This window comes from Lipotes vexillifer, unplaced genomic scaffold (genome assembly GCF_000442215.2).
Source record: "Lipotes vexillifer unplaced genomic scaffold, Lipotes_vexillifer_v1.1 scaffold463, whole genome shotgun sequence".
Classification (NCBI taxonomy): Eukaryota; Metazoa; Chordata; class Mammalia; order Artiodactyla; family Lipotidae; genus Lipotes; species Lipotes vexillifer.
In genome coordinates this window covers 1252511-1261766 of record NW_006779398.1, presented here as the reverse complement: position 1 = coordinate 1261766, position 9256 = coordinate 1252511, and positions in this window count along the sequence as shown.

Sequence of the window (9256 nt, the reverse complement as noted above, 5' to 3'; positions counted from 1 at the left end):
AACCCGCGTCTCCTGCATCGGCAGGCGGACTCTCAAGCACTGCGCCACCAGGGAAGCCCCATCTTATGTTTTGATTTACCAAATACTCCCTTTTATTCCGGAAAGTAAGGTGCGCACAAGTTCATCTGGGAGCCTGATACATCAGTCACTCTTGCTTCTTCTTGAACAGGATGTGATGCAGGTTTACTGGCCATCCCCTCTGCATTTTTCCACTTAGCTGTCACTGAATTGTTGGCCTGTTATTAACAAGCCCTTGATGATGAGGAGCCCTACCTTTGCTCAGAGACATTAAATTGAACAATTTCTACCACAGGGAATTAAACCTCTGAAAACCTGCCACCTTCACCAAATAGAGGATTAAACAGAGCTTTAAAAGTGAGTTCCCATTGATTAGTTAGAGGATTTATTTAGGGCATACTTAAAAGTCACCTTTGACAGAAGTGTCAGAATATTCCGTTAAACAGCAGGTACACCCATCAGTTACCAATTTGAAGCTTAGTTTTTTAAAGAGGGCTTTCGTTTGTTAGGGGTTGAAGAAAAACACAGTGGCATCTTCATTGTCACACCCTTCTCCCAGGAGGGTCTCCTTTGGAGTGAAATGCATTTCTGAAAAGCTAACTGTTGTTGGCATTGATTTAGCTCGGTAGGAGACCTGTTGGTATTCTGTGTAGTTGCTTAGCACTTTGGTGTTTTGTGAAGACTGGTCCTTCAGCGACTTTTCTAGTGAAAGTGGGCTCCAGTGTTTATATAGCTGGAGTGTATCATCCATTTACTTTCAACTTGAGCACTAGGCATTGGAAGACAACAATGTTCCTGAATTTTATTTTGGTTGCGTTATCTGTATATATCACAATCAACTGTATTTCTTCAATTAGCAAATCCGGTTGGCAGGTTCTTGGGGAATTAAATCCAATTTGAAATTTGAATGTCTTAGTTTTGAACAATTCTTTTTTTTTAATTAGCCATGTTGGTTTACTGCACTCCCCTCTAATCTGTGCTTTGTTCTGCATGGACGCAGAATTTGGAAACTTGGCTAAAAGAATAGGAAATGTACCTTAAAGATAGCACCATCTGAAGCTCCCTGGGTACCCACCCCTTCCCAACCAGAGCAGTCTCACTTTTATCTGTTTTGTCAATCAGGTGCTGTGAAAATAATTAAAACCACTGTACTGGAAATAACTTAGTAGACTGACAGCACACACACCTAAATTCAGGAATCACACAAACCCTGCCGCTCTTTGATGTTGGCCATGTTTCCACCTAGTTCTTCCCTTGGAATAGGCTGAGTGATCCCACATACTGCTTACTTTTGTGATCCCTTTAAATTTATGTGAAATTAAAATATAGGGAGGGTTTGGTTTCTAGGCAACTTTATTTCACGCTGCAGTTTTCCTTGATGAAAACTCTAAGACCAGTTAACTTTCTTCCTAATGTTTGAAAACATTCAGTACTTCTGTCACCTGATTCCCATAAATATGCAATCAGGTTCAGTGTCTGTGATATTTTATACATACTAGCTGGCACTAAACTGATCTGTTTTTGTACTATTTGTGCATTAGTTTGTTTTCTTAAAATCTTCTTTTCCCCCAAATTAAATCTACTTATTTCTAAAATACCATTTGAATTTGAAAGCACCAATATACTGTTTTCTCAATTTTTTTCCTCATCACTTCGCTCTCCAGTGTATTCTCTGTGGTGTCATCCTCCTCTGTTCAGGGTCCTCTTTTCCTCATGTCTGTTTCTTTTGCAAGTTCACTATTCTCATGTCTGTGCTGTCCATCCAGCCACCAGACTCTCCATAGCAGACCCATTTTCTGTGCCCCCCCATATGTGCTTGTGCTGTACCTGGACTACTGGAACTAGATCACTGCTGCTGTAACTGCTAACGATCGAGGAGTTCTGCACAGAATGCCACCTGGCAAAAGCAGATCTCCAGGCCTGCTCACTGGTTGGAGTGACCCTCAGGGCCTTTGGCTTTCCTACTTTTCTCTTCCTTGAGAACGCAGATGTTGTACTCAAGTACAGAGGAGTGCCACGCCACCTTGATAACAGGACTTTGACCGATGGAAGCCAAGGGACGTAGAGAGCCAGCAGATAAATATTTTTCCCTGGAGGGTCTGTCCTGAGTGCAATAATTCATATGGCCTCTCTAGAGATATCTGCAAGCAATCAACTATTCAGCTTTGTAATATCTCGCTAACATTTACTTTTTCTTTCCCTGTTTCATCTCCCTTTCCCCTTCACTCCTACTTCTCTAGGATTTTATTCCACAGTAAAATGTAAGGACCATATGCTTTTGCTTCGGGTTTATTTTCTAGGGAACCTAGCCTGATATACTCCCAGATTTCTATTTCTGTCTTACTCCTCTGCGTTCCAAAGCCATATATCCAGTATTCAACTGTCTGTGTGGTTTCTCCATTTGGAACTCCAGTTGCAACTCAAAGCCACAGGTCCAAAACACTTCCATGGCCCACAGATCCATAACATTTCTTTTTTCAGTGTTCCTAGCTTAATAAATTACATTCTCAAACATCCAATCTCTCAAGCCTGGGAGCTGGGAATCATTATTTTGTCCCTTTCTTAACTCTCTCATATAATTATTCCTTAATCACTATTAAACGTATTTCTTAAATATCTCTAATCTGTCCATGTATTTTTAATCTCCACTGCTGCCACAGTAATTCAAGTACCATCAGCCTCTACCTAGACTACTGTAATAGTTTCTCAGTTAGTGTCACTTAATCCATGCTTGGGTCCCTCAATTTATTCTCCAAATGGTAGCCCAAATGCTTTTATAAATAGGAATGTCATCCAGTATCTCTTACCTACAAGCCTTCATTAGCTGCCCCTTGCCTTGGAATAAAATCTTCAATCCTTACTATGGTGTCCAGGGCCCGACATGGATATGGATTCAACACATAACTAACATCATTCTCATCTTTTCCTCCTCTCCGCCTTGCTCTCCATACTCCAGTCACACCAGACTTCTTTTAGTTTCTCGATCAAATATGCTCTTTCCCTCCTCAATACCTTCACATGTGCTAATCCTTCACCCTGCAGTATTTATCCCCATCACATTTACCTGGATAAATCTCATAGTTCTTTCCGGTCTCAGATGAAGTGCTAATTTATTTGGGAAGAGTTTGATAAGCTTCCAATTTGTATTAGAGATAGTTCACTCCCATATCATCCCAAACTTGTCCTTTGTAGCCCTCACCATACTTCTGATCAATCATTTGCTTAGTTTCTACATTCCCAGTTAAACTGTCAACTCTGTATGATCAAAGACTATGTTTTGTTCACTGTTACAGTCAGGCCAGCTAAAAGCTGGTCCCCATTCTCTTTCCTCTGGCCATGCTGCCACTGTTTGGTGGAGGCAAGTAACAAGGAGAGATGGAAATGTCAGGCCAGGCAGCTAAAACTTCCAGAAATTTAAGTCTACTCATAAAAACGATCACAAGAATAAGATCTGACGTTATCTAGGACATCTCTTGGTTTGCTTTGTTTTACTTCGTTTCATTTTTGATTTTGTTTTCCATGGGCAGAAGTGACGCTTGGGATAGGGGAGTTCATCTGGAGGTCAGAAGAATCAGAGCAGAAGAAGAAACCAAGATAATCTCCAGCTTGCAAGCTCAACGCACTCTTTTAAAATTCTAACTCAAAGCATTCTCCCATCTGATTTTAGCATCTCAGCCATCACCCTTCTTGCAAACTCTTCCTTACTTCCACTCCAGTTCCTTCCTCTCTCTCGGCATTTCATAAGTGTTAAAGCTATACAGTCTCTTTTTCTGTATCATTCTTCCATCTCTATGTATCTTGCTCAGTGAGATAAGCTCTTCTGGTTTTATTGTTTCAGTAAAACTGTTTCTCTAGGATTTTATTCCTCAGCAAAGTGCAAGGGCATATGCTTTTTCTTCAGGCTTATTTTCTGAGGAACCTAGCCTGAGATACTCCCAAAGTTATATTTCTGTTTACTCTTCTTTACTCCAAAGCTATGTATTCAGTCTCAAACTGTCTACTTGGTTTTCTCCACGTGGACCTCTAGCTGCAACTTAAGGTGGTCCAAAACACCTTCATTCTGCTTTTACCCACGGAACAAAAGATGTAGAATATTAAAAATATCTGACTCTAAACAGTACCTGTTAAAAGGTACATTTTCCATTAATATTACTTAAAGAAATTATTTCTTTTAATTTCTGTAGATCAGTGCTAATTACCATTTAGCGTATTGTCTGGCAGTAAATATGTATTTGAGAATAAATACATGTATATAATCAGTGATCATGTGGTCATAGGATCCCAACTCTCAGAGTGAAGTAGCCCCTCCTCCCCTCCCTCCTTCCTTCCCTCCAGTTCAGTCATCTATTACTAACTGGAGAACTTTTTGGATTTTATAAACTTGAATCAAGTTATGTAGTAATGTAGAAGAAAACTATTGCTGAGACGTGTTTTCCGCATTCATGACCTGGTTTGATATAGTGAATTTTATTGGCTTAATATACCTCCTCTTCTGTCCTTGTAGTTTCACCTGTGCTCCTCTCAAAGCAACCTATTCAAAGACGACAGCCTTCAAGGATATAACAGAAATATTCTTTAGTCATGAGTATATAGTTAATATAAATCCATACAAGAATCCTAGTGATATATAGTGGAGCAATCTGGTGAATGGTCAGGACATCAGTAGGATGGGGGAAATTGAAAGGGAGCCAATCTCAGCAGAGTATAGGGAATCAAGAATTCTGGTAGGTATATTTTAAGACTGAGAAGCCAATTCCATGGAGAGAGACTGCATAAGCAGCTAGATAATTGAGTTGAACTTTCTTGGGAAAGTTGAAAGCTAGAAGTATACATTAGGGAATTATTGGCCTATAAAATTGGCTTTTGAAGTCATAGGATTTAATGTTTTCATTTTAAAGCATAAACATAGTTAGAGAAAAGGCTAAGGTTTGAGGCCTAGAGCATGCCGACACCTAGACATCAGGGAGAGAAGGAATATCCAGAAAAGGATACTAGGAAGGAGTGGCCAGTGAGGTGGAAGGAATACCAAAAATAAAAAAAAAAAAACATGTCCTGGAAGTAAAGAAGTGGTCCACTGTGTTATGCACAGCTGATGGATCAAGTGAAGGGTGGAGTGAGAACTGGCTCTTGGATTTTTCAGCTGGAGGTAATTGGTGACTTAGCAAAGTTTCAGTGGAGTGAAGGGGGAAACGTGACTGGAGAGTGTTCACAGGATAACGGGAGAGGAAGAACTGAGGACAGGAAGAATAGAAAATTCTTTCAGTTTTCATCTAATGGGGTTCAGAGAAATAGGTGGTAGCTGGAGGGGGAAATGTGACTGAGACGGTTTTGTTCATAGTTTCAAAAATGAGAATATAATTTATGCATCATGAAATGTACAGATCTTAAAAGTATAGTTCATTTAATTTTGATTAATGCATACACTCATGTGACACACACATTCCTTTCAAGATAGAGAACTTGTTCCCATGAGCCCAGAATGTCTCCTTGTGTCCATTCCTGTCAGGGATAATTACCATCCCACTCACCCTCACCAGCCCCACGTGAAGCAACCATTATTCTGATTTCTGTCACCACAGAATGTTTTTGCTAAGTCCAGGAGTTAATATAAGTGGAATCACATGGTTTGTCCTATTTTACGTCTGACTTATTTCACTCAGAATAATGTTTTTGAGGTTCATGCATGTTGTATATGTCAGTAGATCATTTCTGTTTAATGAGCAGAATTAAATACATTGAATATGTTATAGTGATGAATATATCATACATTGTTCATTCTTCTACTCATAAATACTTACATTGAAGTGGGATTTTCTGTGATCATAGGAAACTTATTCCATTACTCTAATAGCTCTTATGGGTAAATAGTTCTGTCTTATATGGGGAAAAAAATGCATTTCCCTACAACTTCTAACTACTCATCCTAGTTACATGTCCTGAAACCAAATGGAAAAAAATTACTTTCCTCAGGTTTTCTCATCCCGTATAACCTTCCTCGGTTCTTTCAAATGTTTCTGATAGAGCACATGACCCCTCAAACTACCTAGGTTTTGCTCCTAAGAATGTGTTGACGTATGTCCCTTGACATAAGAGATATAAGAGAAACAAACAAATAAATAATCCGAATGTAGTGTGGTCAATGCAAAGACGGGAACTATCACCGCTTCTATCTAGTATATTTTTAATGTATCCTAGGATCGCATTAGATTTCCGTCAGCCACATAATTTCTTTTAAAATTTTGAGCTTATTTTCAATTATTATATTTGAATGCATACTCTCTTGTTATATCTCCTAAGTTATAATTTTTAAGTTAGTTTCTTCGAGCAAATAGTGACCCTTTACATTTATCCCTGCTAAGCTTTATTTACTTAGATCGATCACATGGTTCCAGTGGGTTGATTCTTTTCAGAATCCTAATTATTTCACACAGTATATTTTTTGTATCATTCAATGTAATGTATGTAATTGGCACTCCATGAATATCCTTATCAAAATCATTGATAAAAACATTACATACGTTGGGTGCTACTAAAGGTAAACCTTTTGATAGGCTTAAATAATTTTCTCAAGCTTCATTTCAAACCCTATTAAGCGCACTTTGTTTTTAGTCTTCAAATAATTTCAAATTCACTTATTTATACCATTAGCTAGCTTACACACATCCCTTCAGTGTACACAATGAAAGATAGTGCCTTTTCGGTGTCCAGATTCGTGATTTCTAAGTGTTCCTCTATGCTACCTCTTAAGCATCCTTGAAAAGTAAGCAAGAAAGAATTGTTTGGAATCACTTTTCCTTAGAATCAACAAACTGACTTCTACTGATCAGTGGTTACTTATTCCAAATGCTAAGGAATGTTTTAAAAAAAACTATGTATTCTAGAAGCTAACCAGGCAGTCTGGTATATAAACAGCATCATGTTGTAATGAAGAAAAAGGCTTCAGATAAAAAACAAACCTGATTTCAAATTCCAGCTGTATGACCTTGAGCAAATAATTTGGGTTGTCTTCATCTTTCACTCTGGAAGTGGGATCATTGTTTCTACTTCTCAGTGTTCCATTTAGAATTAAGTAATAATGGGATGCAGAGTGGATGTTTTGATACATTTGTGGTGTTATCTGATGTCTGTCACAACATCCTCTTGTGCACATACCTGGGAGACCACCAAGGGGAAATACAGTCTGTGAGGCTTCTTAGTACTTTGTAGTGGGATTTATTTAGGTAGGACATAAGACCTAAACCTTTTAAAAGCAATTTCCTGAACTCTGTACTTTACCACTTTCACTTATTTTGAACTTTAGTTTCCTCATACCCATACTTGTTCTATGTTTTTCAAACTTATTTGTTTTTTTTTTTTTTTTTTTTTGCAATATGTGTGCCTCTCACTGTCGTGGCCTTTCCCGTTGCCGGACGCGCAAGCTCAGCGGCCACGGCTCACAGGCCCAGCCGCTACGCGGCTCACGGGCCCAGCCGCTACGCGGCATGTGGGATCCTCCCAGACCGGGGCACGAACCCGTATCCCCTGCATCGGCAGGCGGACTCTCAACCACTGCGCCACCAGGGAGGCCCCAAACTTATTTGTTTTTAATGACACTAGTGACTGTTATTTTTTTATATGTGCCATGAACCAAATTTTAATAATTCATAATTTAGGATTTATCTCAGACAGCATAGCATATGCTTAATTGTTTTGGTTTCATGGTAGAAAGAAAAATGCAGAGTTTTTGTACCGTTAGACACATCTCATCACCTTAACAAAACAATACTTATTTACATAGTTTTAAACCATTAGGCCCATGGGAAATGATTAAAAACTTTTAGTAGAATTTCACATGAAAATTATTTAGAATTGCAAGCCCCTTCCCCTTATGGATTCTCTACTTAATTTGTACTAAAATCTTTAAAGTATTGGTCAGATTTGAGACCCTATTTAAATAATGATATTAATAATAGCTATTGATTACTGTGAGACAAATCCTAATTTACCTGATTTAATTCCATGAGAAAACGTATAAGGTGATTATTCATTTATTCCCATTTTACAAAACAAAAAATTGAAGCACGAACTGTTAAAATAGCTTACCCATGATCACACAGCTTGTAAGTGGTGAAGCTGGGATATGAGCTCAGACTCTGAAGGTTAGCTTTATTTGCTGTTGTTAAAAGTAGTGAAAGAAAACGTTTTCCAGAATAAGATATAATTAAGAAGAAAAATTATGGTTGGAAGTGGGTATGACAGCTATGGAGTAAACGTGCATGGATGTCTGTTTTCAAGAAGAATGAGCTCCCAAAGCTGACTCATGCATTCTGGAATTTTAGCAGGCATGCGTCCATACACCGTGGCTTATTCACTGGGCTGTGGTTCTATCCTGGCAAAGGAGGAGTTGTCCCTGGCTTCCTCTTACATCCCATGGGTGGAGCCAAGCTCCTCACATGCTAATTGTGGAAGGAACTGTCCACCAACTCATCCTTGTGACAGGCAGGGTGGAAGACAAAGACAGTATCACACACCCGTTTGGGACACCCTTACAGAATATAAAATCCATGTACAGTTTTTATTTCACAAGGCTGCCCAAGAATTTTGTGAAATTAATCCAAAGTAGTTCAGGGCTGTGCTACCTATTTGTGACAGTGGTTGAGGCCATTGGGAGCCCAGATCCAGGACCGTAAACGTCACCCATCAGCCCATGGGTGAAATGGAGACATGCCTTTTCCATGATTTACTTTCTGTCTTCAGACAAAGTCTCTATGAACTTGAATTGCAGCCATGTGACCTTATAATATGGATCTTATTCTGCCAGCATAGGTGGCCGCTTCACATAGTTAGGCTCATTACGGTCGTCCACTTGAATATTTTATTGTACATTCACAACTGCTTGTGTGGTGTTGCTCTTGTTGGCTTTTTACCCCCATCCCCAACACACACACACACACACACACACACACACACACACACACAAATGGTGGAGTAAATGTAGTCATTTAGGCTCTAAGTTGAAGCCATTACATTTATGCTACAGTCAACTTGCTCATGAATCCCATTCCAAGTAAAAAAAATCAACAGAGCAAGTGGTGCCTTGGTTTCCATTCGGTGGGGTAAGCTTTGTAGGGATTTTAAAGGCTCTTGCTAAGATTTCCTTTATGACACATTTCTGAGTGAATTAAATTACATAGAGGGAAGGATCTAGTTCTCATGCAGATCACTGTTTGGGTGAAGTGTTCAGTGCAGCCCTGCTGAA